At 36.9% G+C, this 12,944-nt stretch overlaps 1 protein-coding gene and 1 long non-coding RNA gene across 4 annotated transcripts in view; both read left to right on the forward strand.

The window, feature by feature from the left end:
* Positions 1-12,944, forward strand: part of vsig4 (V-set and immunoglobulin domain containing 4) — a 115,623-nt gene that overhangs the window by 35,975 nt on the left and 66,704 nt on the right. The gene's annotated exons all lie outside the window — the stretch shown is intronic.
* On the forward strand, positions 1,315-3,673 carry LOC116979168. The gene is made up of 2 exons (XR_004413638.1): positions 1,315-2,915; positions 3,082-3,673. It is a non-coding gene; the product is annotated as an uncharacterized LOC116979168 (long non-coding RNA).

The following is a 12,944-nucleotide window of genomic DNA, read 5'->3' on the forward strand; positions in this document are numbered from 1 at the left end:
TCCAAATATTTATTGACTTGGTTATTTGCCTCATATTTATTCTGGATATAGTCACTAGATTTACCTATTTTGCTGATGCTTCAAGAATGTTACCGATTTTTCTCACTGCTTGACAATTTTGTGGAGTAATTCAGTTTTGTGGATGTGTAATCCTTTTCATTTCTCCATCTTGTGTTAATGAACTTGCAGCACATTTACTGTTACAGGAATTTGTCTGCAATCGTATGTGTTCCAGCTGCTGTGAAGAAACAATCATGTATCTCCTGCAACTTGCACATTTGATTTTTTTTGGCCATCCCAAGTTCTCCAGGGTTAAAGGTAATGTATATGTTCAAAGTGTGAAATGCATCTGTTGTGCCTTAGATCAATTTTTTAATCTACTGATAAAGGAAGAATTGTTTCAAGAAATCAAGTGGAACAAATAAAACTGAAGTTCACAGCATGTGCACTGCAAAGAGCAAGCTACTATTGGCCGAAAACAAAATTGCTAAGTTCAGTTAAAATTGGGATCTGGACAGAAATAATAGCAATAGAACTGACGAGAAATAAGAAATGTTGAAATGCAATGGATCATGTTCAGAGTAATGACCAAATTTGCAGTGAAAGCTTGTCAGAATAATTGGAGGTTAAAACTGGAATTTAAAGACCAAAGTGTAAAATTGGTTCATGTGAAAAAGAGGAGGGAAGTGAAAGGAGATTAAACTGCTAAATAGGAATGAGAACTAATACTAAACTTTCATTGTTTTAACAAGACGGTTGGAAGTAATCAAGTTGTCCCTCTAGCACCAGCATGGATGTTATATTTTTGCATCGGCATTTGGAGATGATCATAAATAATGGGCAGAATTAGATCATTCTGCCCATCAAGTTTACTCCACATTCAATCATGGCTGATCCATCTCCCTCCTAATCCCATTCTCCTGCCTTCTCCCCATAACCCTCATTTGTACTAGTCAAATGGTAGTGAAGTTGGGAATACTGGATCAGCTGAAAGAATACCGGAAAGAGTTTAGAAATGCTTTTTACTTTGGTGGGATTTAAAAAAAAAAAAGACAAAGGCAGGTAGCCAGGTAGCTAATTAGGCTTGCAGGAGAATTAAAGCAGAACATCGGATGTGATTGAAATTTTCCTTTCCTGGTTTCAAAAGCGGATTTGCGTATTATACCAAGCAATGAATGTGCAAGGTGACTTCATAATATTTCCAAAATAGGCTACCCACCAAGGGTAATAAGTTAGCAGTCATGGGTTTGAATTGGGACTAATTGTGACCAGTGATTAGAAGTTTAAAATAAACTCTGAGGCTAGGAATTGCTCTATGACGTATTTATAATAACAAAGTATCTCTGGTTAATCACTATCTTTATCCCTCTTGGGAATTTCTCTCTTTTTGATTAACAAATGTAATTTTGTCACCTAAGATTTTTTTGCCTTTTTAAGCACTGCTCAGCTAAAATAATTGCAATAGCATAACATTTTCTCCTTTGATAAATCTGTTAATTTCTAAACTTTTCTGATAGCAAAATGATTGCAAACATTTATTTTTGTCATCCCTGATATACATATAGGTTACTTTAAGTTGACATGAATTGGGTTGACATGCATTTTTCCTTGTTTTGACTTGCCTTTTAGATTATTAGACAATCTTTCCTTCAGTGTAAAGTACTGCTTCAGGTTTTTCTTTCGCTGTAGTTTTTACGAAAATATAGGGTCAATTAACAAATGAAAGATGGCAATTAAAAATGATCTGAAATAAAAACAATTCATAGAAGTAATATAGCCTGCAAGTTATTGGAACTCCGGTAGATCTAATTATATTTTAAGGTCTTTCAGACACTGCTTCCACATGATCCTCTACCTTCCAATTGCTCACCTATGAATTACTGCAAGTACAAACAATTTGCAAAGCGTATTGCTGCCTTTTTAAGCCCTATTTTCCCGTTACAGCTACCTTGAACACTTGAATTATTTATCAATAAAGTAACTATCTTTATTCCAATATTGAGTAGTATTTTATACATATTTAGCATCTATTCTCTGCTGTTTGCCATGTTTGAGATGCCAGCTTTTCATTTCTGGTGTTGGTTTGTAAAACTCATGTTTACCTTTTGTGACTTTTGTATAACCAAAGGAAATATATTCTCGTATCCCTGTTCTTGGTCTACTTGGGGCTGGAGCTTCTGATTATTGGCCAGGAAATATATGAGTGATGGATAATGAATAGCAGAATATTGGGCAAGCTAAAATTGAGGCTATGAAGCCTTTGAATAATAAAGTGAACTTGACAGATTGGAGATTTTGTGTGAAGGAATGTCGGCATGTGATTAAAATGGGGGTGAAAATTGGCAGTAAAATCCTAAACAATAGATTTCTATCGGCTACCTACCCTGTGTTTATGTATATTAGTTCCTTATTAGCCGTATGCACAGTCCCTGCATTTTGTCCGTTGTATATACCTGAATTCTGAAATTATATGTTTGCGTGTGAGCCATCTCCTCCATTCTTCCCCTTTCAGGTGTTTGTTCGCTCAACTATGTTGTTTGTTTTTTGGGAATCTACTTTAATGGAATTGGAGATTGTGTCCAATAATCAGTATAAAGTAAAACCCTGAAAATCTGGTTTTCTCCGGCTTAGCAATGTGGATGGACTGATTAGGAAGTTTGCAGTTGGTGTGAAAATTGGTGAAGTTGGAGATACAAAGGTTATTTAAAGATAGAGGGATATAGATCAGCTGAGGTGTTGGGCAGAGCAGTGCCAGATGGAATTTAGCCCAGGTAATTGGGGTGGTGAAATTCTGTTGAGACAAAGTAAATGACAGGGACCTTGGGAGCAATGATATACAGAAGGACCTTGTATAGGGTAGGAAAAAAACACACCTGGTATGCTTCACTTAATAGGTGGAGGTATTGAATATAAGGGTTGTAATGTAATGTTGCAGTTATGGTTTGGTTGGGCTGCATTTTGAGTTTGTTTACAGTTCTGGCTACTACAGTACATTGTGGCGGCATTTGAAATGGTGCAGAAGAGATTCACTGGGAAGTTACATGAAGTGGAGGACTGCAGTTATAAGGAGAGATTGAGTAGGCTGGACGTAGAAGACTGAGGGGAATAGGTAGAATCTTTTTTTCCCATGTTGATCTACAACTCAAGGGCACAGGTTTAAGGTGAGAAAGAAAATTTAAAGGAGATCTGAGGGACATCTTTTTCCACACATAGGCTGCTGAATATCTAGAACAAGCTGCCAGACATGGTGTTGGAAGCAGATGCAATTACGTTTAAAAAGATCTTAGACAGGTACTTGGATTGAAAAGTAATAGATACAGATGCTAATGCGAGTGAATGGGATCAGTGCTCAAAAGGCATCACTGTTGGTATAGTCAAAGATGGGCCAAGAGATTCCATCTCTGCTACGTGTTTCTATGAAAATTGGTTCAACTTTTTACTGCTGTTTAATTAGTCTCACTTGCCTTTGTAGTTTTCAATTCACTGGCAAATAAAGGTTCAGTGCAGTATCAGCAAAGAAAAGGATATTTATTTACATTTTTGTGGATATTTATGTACTTTTTTTGAAATGCTGTACAACTTCAGCGATTTTTGTTTGGAAAAATGGTGTGGGAAATATTTAGGAAAAAGCGCTGACTTCTGGGTTTTTGTATAATTAAATATTATTTCTCTTGTTATTTGTCTTTTCTGTCTCCAATATATCATGGATGGAAAGCTAGTTTTGGAAAACTAATTTTGGAGAATGTGACTGAATTGTCTCTCCATGTGCTGAATAACGAGCAAACAACAGATAAATTATCCTCATCTTTAATGTCTGAAAAGGTCCCAGTTGAAATTACTTTTGAGTTGTAATTTCAGAAATTGCTAGTAATTAAGCATGTGAGTTAATAGTCAAAATATCCTGTTCATTTTGTTGACAATTTTAACATAATTTTTGTGACATTGAGCATATAGATGTAATCTACATCAGTGTTGAAATTGGCATTCTCAGAATGTTACCAATGGGGATTTAAAATAAAATCCAGATTGTGATAATCCACAAGAAATGCAACAAAATTTAAGTTCTTGAGTTTTGCCTCGCCACAACTTTAGCAAAACATGATTTTGCTCATGGGGGGCGTGTGCTGTAATGTAAAGTTATTTGCACATTAAATCCATATTTTACATCCTATAGAATTCCATTTTTAGGTCATAATGTGGTGGGGTCATAATCAGAATCAGAATCCCGTTTATTGTCATTTAAACATAGGTTCAAACGAAATTACGTTCCTGCAGTCATAACAACAAAACAACCAAAACACACAATGAACACAATTCCACACAAACATCCATCACAGTGAATCTCCAAACACCACCTCACTGTGATGGAAGGCAAAAGTCTAATCTCTTCCCTGTTCTCTGTTCTCTGTTCTCTGTTCTCTGTTCTTTCTTCTTCTCCCGCAGTCAAACTGCTGCATCGAGCTGATCGAGGCTCTTGATGTTAGAGCCCCCGGTGGGTGATGGTAAGTCCCGTGGCCGTTTAAGCCGCGCCGGGCGTCGTAAGGTCCCACTCTGGGAGGATTTAAGCCCTTCGATTCGGGCGGGCGAAGTTTGCCGTTGCGGGAGCTCCGAAAAGCGGTCTCCCACCAGGGACCTGCGAGCTCCCGATGTTACCGTCCATAGGGCCTGCAGCTGGAGCCTACGAAGCTCCGAAGTCGGGTCGCAGCCGCTCGCCACCGCAGCGCTCCTCACTCCGGTCGGCCAGCTCGGCAACTGGAGCCCCCAGGTCGATTCCGGTTGGAGACCACCGACTCCACGATGTTAGGCCTCAACGACAACAGAGACTCGACAAGGAAAAAGTCAGGTCTCTGTACAGGAAAGAGATTTTAAAAAGTCCCGTCCCCCCCCCCCCCCACATATACACAGCTAAAAATAATAGAAAACTAAAACCAAAAACATACACCTAACAGGACAAAAAGAAAAAAGCGGGGGGGGGAATGAAAAAAAATTGAGGGAGGTGGGAATCATGTGATAGTCCCACCCAGACATCTCCAGACCATTGCCTGCATATGGTTGTGATTTTTCCCCTGGTTTTCAAAATTTTGATGTGGGATTATTTTAAAAGTGAACACTTCCAAAGGCAGAGTATTTAAGTTTGCTAATGGCGTCATCTCATTATTTGACTTTTGGGCACATTTTCTTGAAAGGAATGGGATTCTTGCATTCTTTAAAAAAAAAAAATACAGGTAGTTTCAATGAGGTATAACAAAACCATTTGTCAATTTCTATTGTTGACTCATGCGCATCATTGCACTCGACGAAAGAATTCTGAGATTTTTATGGAGATTTCAAAAGTGTTAAGAATTGATAATACTGTATTCAAAGGTAACTGTTACAAGCAGCATGTATGCTTAATTGTCACATGGAACTTGATAGTGTTATTAGTTTACTTTGTAGTTCATTTTCATCATTAATTATTGTTGCATTTTTTCTTTTGCTGTCTTGCGAATCGGGTGTAGCTTGTCCAATGGTTGTCTGTTTAAACACTACTCAACACTTCAGCATAAACCTAGGCGAATACTCTAGTTTGGCACAATCATTATATTGCACTGTCAAAAGTGCCACTTTTTGGATGCAATGACAATGGGACAGTTAGGTTATTTTGGTGGCTATCAAAAACCATATGACTTTATTTTACTGAAGAATTTTCCCTTTATTCTTGGCCAATGTTCACCCTGACCAATTTCACCGAAGCAGTTCATACTATCGTAATTATAGAAACATAGAAAATAGGTGCAGGAGTAGGCCAGTCGGCCCTTCGATGTGATGATGGCTGATCATCCACAATCAGTATGTTGCTGTTCCTTTGTTTAAATCATTTGTTGCACATGTTAAAAAAGAATATCCGAGTACGTATCAGAAGTATTTAATTGGCTATTAACTCCTCTGGTGTCTTCTTGGAACATGAAAGTAGCTATATAAATGGGCAATTTACAGTGGTCAATTATTCTACCATCTCCACATATGTTTGGGAAGTGGGAAGAAACCAGAGCATCCAGTGGAAACTTTTATGGTTATTGGAAGAATGAGTAGATTTCACGCAGCACGGGAGATAAGGCTTGAACTTGGGTCTCTGGAGCGGTGAGACAGTGGTTATAGTAGCTGCACCATTGTAACTTTTCCTCCTGAATTTTTATCATATGATTCTGGAATGTTTTAACATCTGGTTTCCTGTGATTTGATTTGGCAGTGCCCAAATCGTAATTTGCAGTTCACCAATGAGCTGCAAATGAAGGAGACACAAAAGAAAAAAGACAATTAACATTTTTCTGTCCTTTTTATGACTGCGTTGCTTTTTGAGCCACAAGTTAAATGTGTCTAAAGGTGAATCTTCCAGCAAGCAATGTTAGTAATAGTTTTCAACAATATGAAACAATCATGAAACTAGTTTCAGTCTCTAAAAATCTTTTAGATTAGGTTGCCCTTTGTTAAGAACTTGAGGATTGCAGTACTATTAGATTTTTGGTGATGAACATGTTCTACCAGTTAGCAGCCTGGATTAATGTAATGCTGCTGTGCGTATGTCAATTAAAGTTTTCATTTAAAGAAGAACATTTGAATATTGTAATAAGCTTTGTTCATATTTATTAGAATGTGCAATTGAGCAGCAAATGTATTGTAGACGAATAGAAACTTTTTGGCATAAAATTTATATCCCTCAAAATATTTAATCGATCAGATAGTATTTGAAAAGATAAAATTTTGGAATGTTTCATCGGGCAAGTGCTGCTGAAAGGTAATCAGTCTGAAATGTGATTCCTTTTCCCTTCTCTACAGATATTGCCTGACCTTTTCAACATTTCTGTTTTACATTTACAACAATTGCAGTATTTTGTTTCATTTCATGGTATTCAAAATGTATCAAATGTATTATTTATAACTAGTTTTGTTTCTATGCTAAAATGCACAAATTCTAGAGTTAGTTGATTTCGACCACCTCCAGTTTAAATTCCATTTGGAATATTTTGGAGGACCAGGAAACCAAGAAACAAAGAAACAAGACCATCCTCAACACTAACATAGCTCACTTTCAATCATGAATATATCAAACTCTGCTGTAAATAATTATGATCATGATTCATATAATATGACCAAAAATATTAATAAGACAGGATGGTGCACCACTTCTTTGATTGCATCCAGATTGCAAGTTCACATCAAATCGGTTGCTCTGAGTATTGATTAACTTAGTGGTAGAATTACATCCTGGTTCACAAGGTGCAGGATTTGAATGGTGCTCCGGGTAATGCCAACCCAACATTAAATTTGTGACGTTATTCAGCTGGGTGCTCGTCCTATTTAATACTAAACTCTTCAAATGTCTGGGACTCTGATGGCCGATGTAAAAATACTACATCAAAGATTGTAATAATTGTTATTAACCTACAAGTCATTTTGCTGTTCTACACGTTTCCAAAGAAAACTCACCAATGCTCTTACAAAATACAGTTTGTTTTCTTTATGCTGCTATTATTTAAAACAAAAACTTGATCCACCATTATGAAGATGCCTTGTCAAGGTAGGATGTGGAAGAGTACATATTAGGTGACATCTTGATCGAATAATTTCCTGTGCTACCAGTGGAGGGTGCTATCAGTAAACCTGAGAGTGTGGCCTCCAACCAAAATTTGGACGTTTTGTGTTCATGTTGAATCTAGTGTTTTATCACAGCAAATAAATATTTGTTACAAATACTGAGTGTTTTAATGTATTGAACACACCAATGGATTCATAACCTTCCATATTTCAACTCTGCAATATAAACTTTCACCCTCTAACTATAATCGCTAAAGAATATCTGCCTACAGTCATTATCCAATGTCCTTTGGAAAATGCATTAAACTGTGGATTTGGCCACTCGTAGCTACTGATGTTTCGATAGCATTACCTGAAGAAAAGCAAGTAAACCTATTTGCCTGTTGTTTATCTTGGATTGTAACACAGTTCTGAAATCGTGGAATACTACAAAATGGATACTTTTACTTCAGTTTCATTCATGTTTGGAGTTATGTTGCCTCTATACATGCAGAGCTTAACTGCCTTCTGACTTCAGTCTTAATAATGTAGCTATTATATATTGCTCAAGTATATCCTCTTTAGCTTCTATAATGCTGTTTAGGCTTAAGTGAAGATTTTTACCTCAAGCGCTACATTTTCCAAACCAAGTTAGTGCTCCAAAATGTTTTCTGTCTTGCTCATGGCACCTGAATTCTGCCTGTGGTTAAACTGATTACTCTTCCTGTAATTCTTTCCAGATTATTTGTACACTTTTAAATTCATTCCACCATCCTTTCATTTGTTGCAAGCTGTTTGCAACTTTATGATCTCATTTAATTAAATTGTGCAACCTTGAGTTTGATCTTTTGTGAAGTTAATCATTTGTTCCACAGTGCCCTGTAGTTTTGATTGTTCTTAATTATTTTTGTTTTCCTTTGTTATCTGTTTTCAATTTGGATGTTGCTAAGAAAATTAGTTAAACTTTTCACCATCTGTCATTGCCTCATTCTTTAGAATCCATTTAATTTGGCAAATTATCATTGAAGTGCTTTCTAATGTATATAAATGTTGAAATGTGAGTAAATTATTATGTGCTATTTCTTGTAATCACCAGCCCACAGTGCCTTTCATTCCTTCATCAATTTTACTCAATTATTTTAATGTGGATTTCAGCAAAAAGAGAAGCTTATTTCTTGCCTACAGGTGGAAATGGTAATGGTTGGTGAATAAGCGTAGGTACAGAATGTATTAAATCAATTGCAAGATTTTTTTTAAACAGGTGAGTTAATTGAACATTTTACTTTCATTTTTGTTTCATTACATAAATCCATTTTGAGCTATTGCTGAACACTTGAAATGCTCCACCATTTCAATAGAGTTTTTGGGAACAATGTTTTTTCTTTCTCCATTCAAAACTCATGCTGTAACTGAATGACTTCATCCCGACTTTAACAGTTTCTTCATATCATTCAAATTAGGAGTTTTGCACCTTGACATACTAAGATGGGGCAGGTTTTTGAATGAAGTTATTAAAATTAAAATTCTACCTATCCAGCAAAGAAACCAAACTTGCTTTCCAGGAAGATGCTTTTGTTCGTAATTTAACACTATTTCAAGCTTCCTCCAGGTGCAAGGTGCAAGAATTAAGGAAGCAAGGCAAAAGCGCACACTCTTTATTTGCAGAGAAAATCACCGTGAAGGTGAAGAGAAGTTCTGCATTGACAACATTAAATTTCAAATATATATTCCAGAAAATACATTTGTCTGTTCCTAATTGGCCCTGGAACCACGTGGCTTGCTAAGTCATTTCAGAGGGAGATGAGACAATTGCAACTGTTATGTTCAATGTTGCAGACAAGGCGAGGAGGGCACATTTCCTTTGTTTTTAAATACATTGGCCTAAGGGAATTGATATTATCCAAAAATGGCCACCAATATGGATATTTCTATTTATTTTAGATTTATTAAAAAACGTCACTATGGGGCTCAAACGTACTTTTGTTAATCATTAATCCAGTTATCTGCCCATCAAAAATAATGTTTCAATCTGAAAAGAATTGGTAGTTATTTGAATTGTATTATATTTAGCAAGTGCCAAATAATGGCATGGAATCCTTGTAGAAGAGGTTTACATTGCCTTCAGTTTTAAATTGATTCTAAATTGCCAATATTTTGACAATGCCCAATCAGACAATTCTTTTCAAGAACAAAAAAAAATAACCCGCAGTGTTCTTCATGATTAAAATCAATGGTCTACATGAAGGTGCGACTTATTTTTATGCATTTTGAAAAATGTAACATTTCAAATATTCTCCTTTTGTATTGTAATTTACATTGCATCTTTAAATACAAAGATAGGTATTCTTTGCTATTGTTTGATATTCCTGCAGAAAATTAACATAAAAAAAAACGAGTTTGTTCCATTCCCTCCTTGCAAAGGAAATTCCCAATCATGCTTACATGCTCACCTTGTTCTGATGTAAAAATTAATTGTAAAATTTGTAGGTGTGTAAAATAAAAATCTCTAGTATGTAGACATAACGTGCTCTAATTCTTGAATGCTTTGAGTGATAACATGAAAATAGAGTGCATTCTATTTTAGGTTCTCACATCGACACAAAATTCTTGGATCAATTATTTGTAATTGTTAATAAGGTAAATCACCAAATTTGCTGCATTTGTAGACGTGTATGTTTCCATTTCAATAGACAAGAGGTGCAGGAGTAGGCCATTTGGCCCTTCGAGCCAGCATCGCCATTCAATGTGATCATGGATCATTTCCCACAAGTGATGACCAGTGGCATCTGAGTGAAAAATTACTGGTGCTAAGATTAGGAAATGTTATGTTCTCTTAATAGGTATGTCAGATTTAATATGTAGTTAGGACAAATGGTAGTTGTTAAACAGGTTTTCAAGCATTTTTGTTTTATAAGAACTCAAGATTATGAGCAGGGCTAAGTTGTATACCTTCTTGAATCTGCTCTGCCATTAAATTAGATCATTGGACTAATCAAGACCCCGAACTCTACAGGCCAAAAATTTAGTTCTGCCATCAATTAACAGGGATTCGGCATCCATAGATCTGGAATAGAGAATTCCAAAGATTCAAATTCTGAGATTTAAAAAAAAAAATCACCCCCAGTACATGGACACTTGATCTATTTCAACATTCCACAGCATCCACACGGTCAAGTGTCCTGAAGACATTAAATTTAAATAAGGTTGTACTTGAGCTTCTATATTATACCCAATCTGCTTGCTTACTTCCATAATGCGCCCCAGCCAGCAATTTAGTGAACTTTCTCTCAACTGCTTCCATGGTTTTGCTGTACAATGCCAGCCAATGTGTTTTGAGGCATTTGTTTGAACTTGAGTAGATAGGATGTGTCTATACACTTCAGAATTCATTATCCTACTACCATCAGCAGTTGTATGCTTGAAAAGTGGAAGTCAACATTTTATACATTACCCAATATGTGATCTCATCCCAGTGTAACAAGTTTATTCTATTTTTATACTCCATTTCCTCTTGTAACAAAGGTTTGACTTCAAAATTACTTGCTGTACTCTCTCCCCCACCCTCCCATTGCATTTTTTTGTGTGTGCGGGGGACAGTGGTGGAGGAGATACCAAATTAAATGTAACAAAAAAATCACATGTGGTTACAGTGCACATTGTCAGATTTTAATAAAAGCCATTTTTATACATTTTGGTTTCACCATGTAGAAACGACAGCAGTGTTTATACAAAGTCCCCCCATTTCAGGGCAGCAGTTGTATCATCAATGAAAATGGGAGGGTGGGGGAGAGAGTACAGCCAGTACCTTCAGCAGCCATACATGCTCAGGCCTTAACACCACCGTGTTTCACAGATGAGGCGGTATGCTTTGGATCTTGGGCAGTTCCTTCTCTCCTCCTCTCTCTTGCCATCACTCTGATACAGGTTAATCTTCGTCTCATCTGTCTACAAGACCTTTTTCCAGAACTGTGGTTGCTCGTTTAAGTACTTGGCAAACTAGCCTGGCCATCTTATTTTTGCGGCTAACCAGTGTTTTGCATCTTGCAGTGTTGCCTCTGAATTTTTGTTCATGAAGTCTTCCGCGGACAGTGGTCATTGACAAATCCACACCTGACTCCTGAAGAGTGTTTCTGATCTGTCGGACAGTTGTTTGGGGATTTGTCTTTGTTATAGAGAGAATTCTTCTGCATAACTTTCATTGGCATAACTTTGGTCATCATGTTGATAAACAGCAATAAAAGTTTCCAAAGGTGATGGAAAGACTAGGTGCTGAGAGCTCTCTTATACCTGCGTTAAGGAGGTAATTAAACACACCTGATCAATTACAAACACCTGTGAAGCCATGTGTCCCAAACATTATGGTGCCCTGAATTAGGGGGAGGGAGGAGGGGGACTATGTATAAACACTGCTGTAATTACGTGGTGAACCCAAAATATATAAAAATGGCCTTTACTAAATTCTGACAATGTGCACTTTAACCACATGTGATTTTTTTTTTTTTCCCTTCCTATTACAAATCTCAAACTGGAGTACAGAGGCAAATAAATAAATGACGGGTCTTTGTCCCAAACATTATTGAGGGCAGTTAATGTGTTTGGGCCAGGCTTTCTGGGTCTCCTTTTCACAATTTTCCAGTTGGTCATTACTGTAATCTCTGGAACTGTAACCATGTATGTGGTCTTAGTTTTGCCATTAATCTTTGAGACATTTATAGCAATTTTATTTACAAGTTGTACCCCTTTTTTATACCTTCATGTGGTTTTTCTCTCTATCCATCTGGTTTAATAATGAATAAACCCATTCTGATTTGCCTTCCATGCTTGGTTCTTGGGATGTTATTTCTATTTCACAGGTTGCACCTTAAAACAATGATTGTTCAATTGCTTATTGTTCAACGCTTGTTATATGCTTATTTTTATATTGCAAAGTTATTGCCTCATAATTTAACAATTTGTCAAGCAAGGAAAAAGCTCTTGCAGTGAAAAACAAAGTAATTTCAAATGTGCTGCCCTTTAAATCTAGAATGACAGGCAGTATTAAGCACACGTTAAGTGCCTGCCGATCTAACCTCCTTTACATCAGTGAGACCAACCATAAGCTCAGTGACTTTATTGCTGAACACTTGTGCTCTGTCTGCCAAGGTCTGCACGATATTCTAGTTGCTAACCATTCCATTCCCAGGCTGACCTTTGTCTTTGGCCTCCATTGTCAGAGTGAGGCAACTTACAACCCAATGAATTGTCCAATTTGAAGTTATACCCACCCCTTCCTACTCTCTTCCCTGTGCACCCTACCCCAGAGTGCACCCATTTCTCCCACTCTCTACCATGCTCCAGTTACGCTACTTCCTCCATCCATTCGTCCCTTTCCCAAGTTCTTCATTTCCCTT

Source organism: Amblyraja radiata, chromosome 12, assembly GCF_010909765.2.
Source record: "Amblyraja radiata isolate CabotCenter1 chromosome 12, sAmbRad1.1.pri, whole genome shotgun sequence".
Taxonomy (NCBI): domain Eukaryota; kingdom Metazoa; phylum Chordata; class Chondrichthyes; order Rajiformes; family Rajidae; genus Amblyraja; species Amblyraja radiata.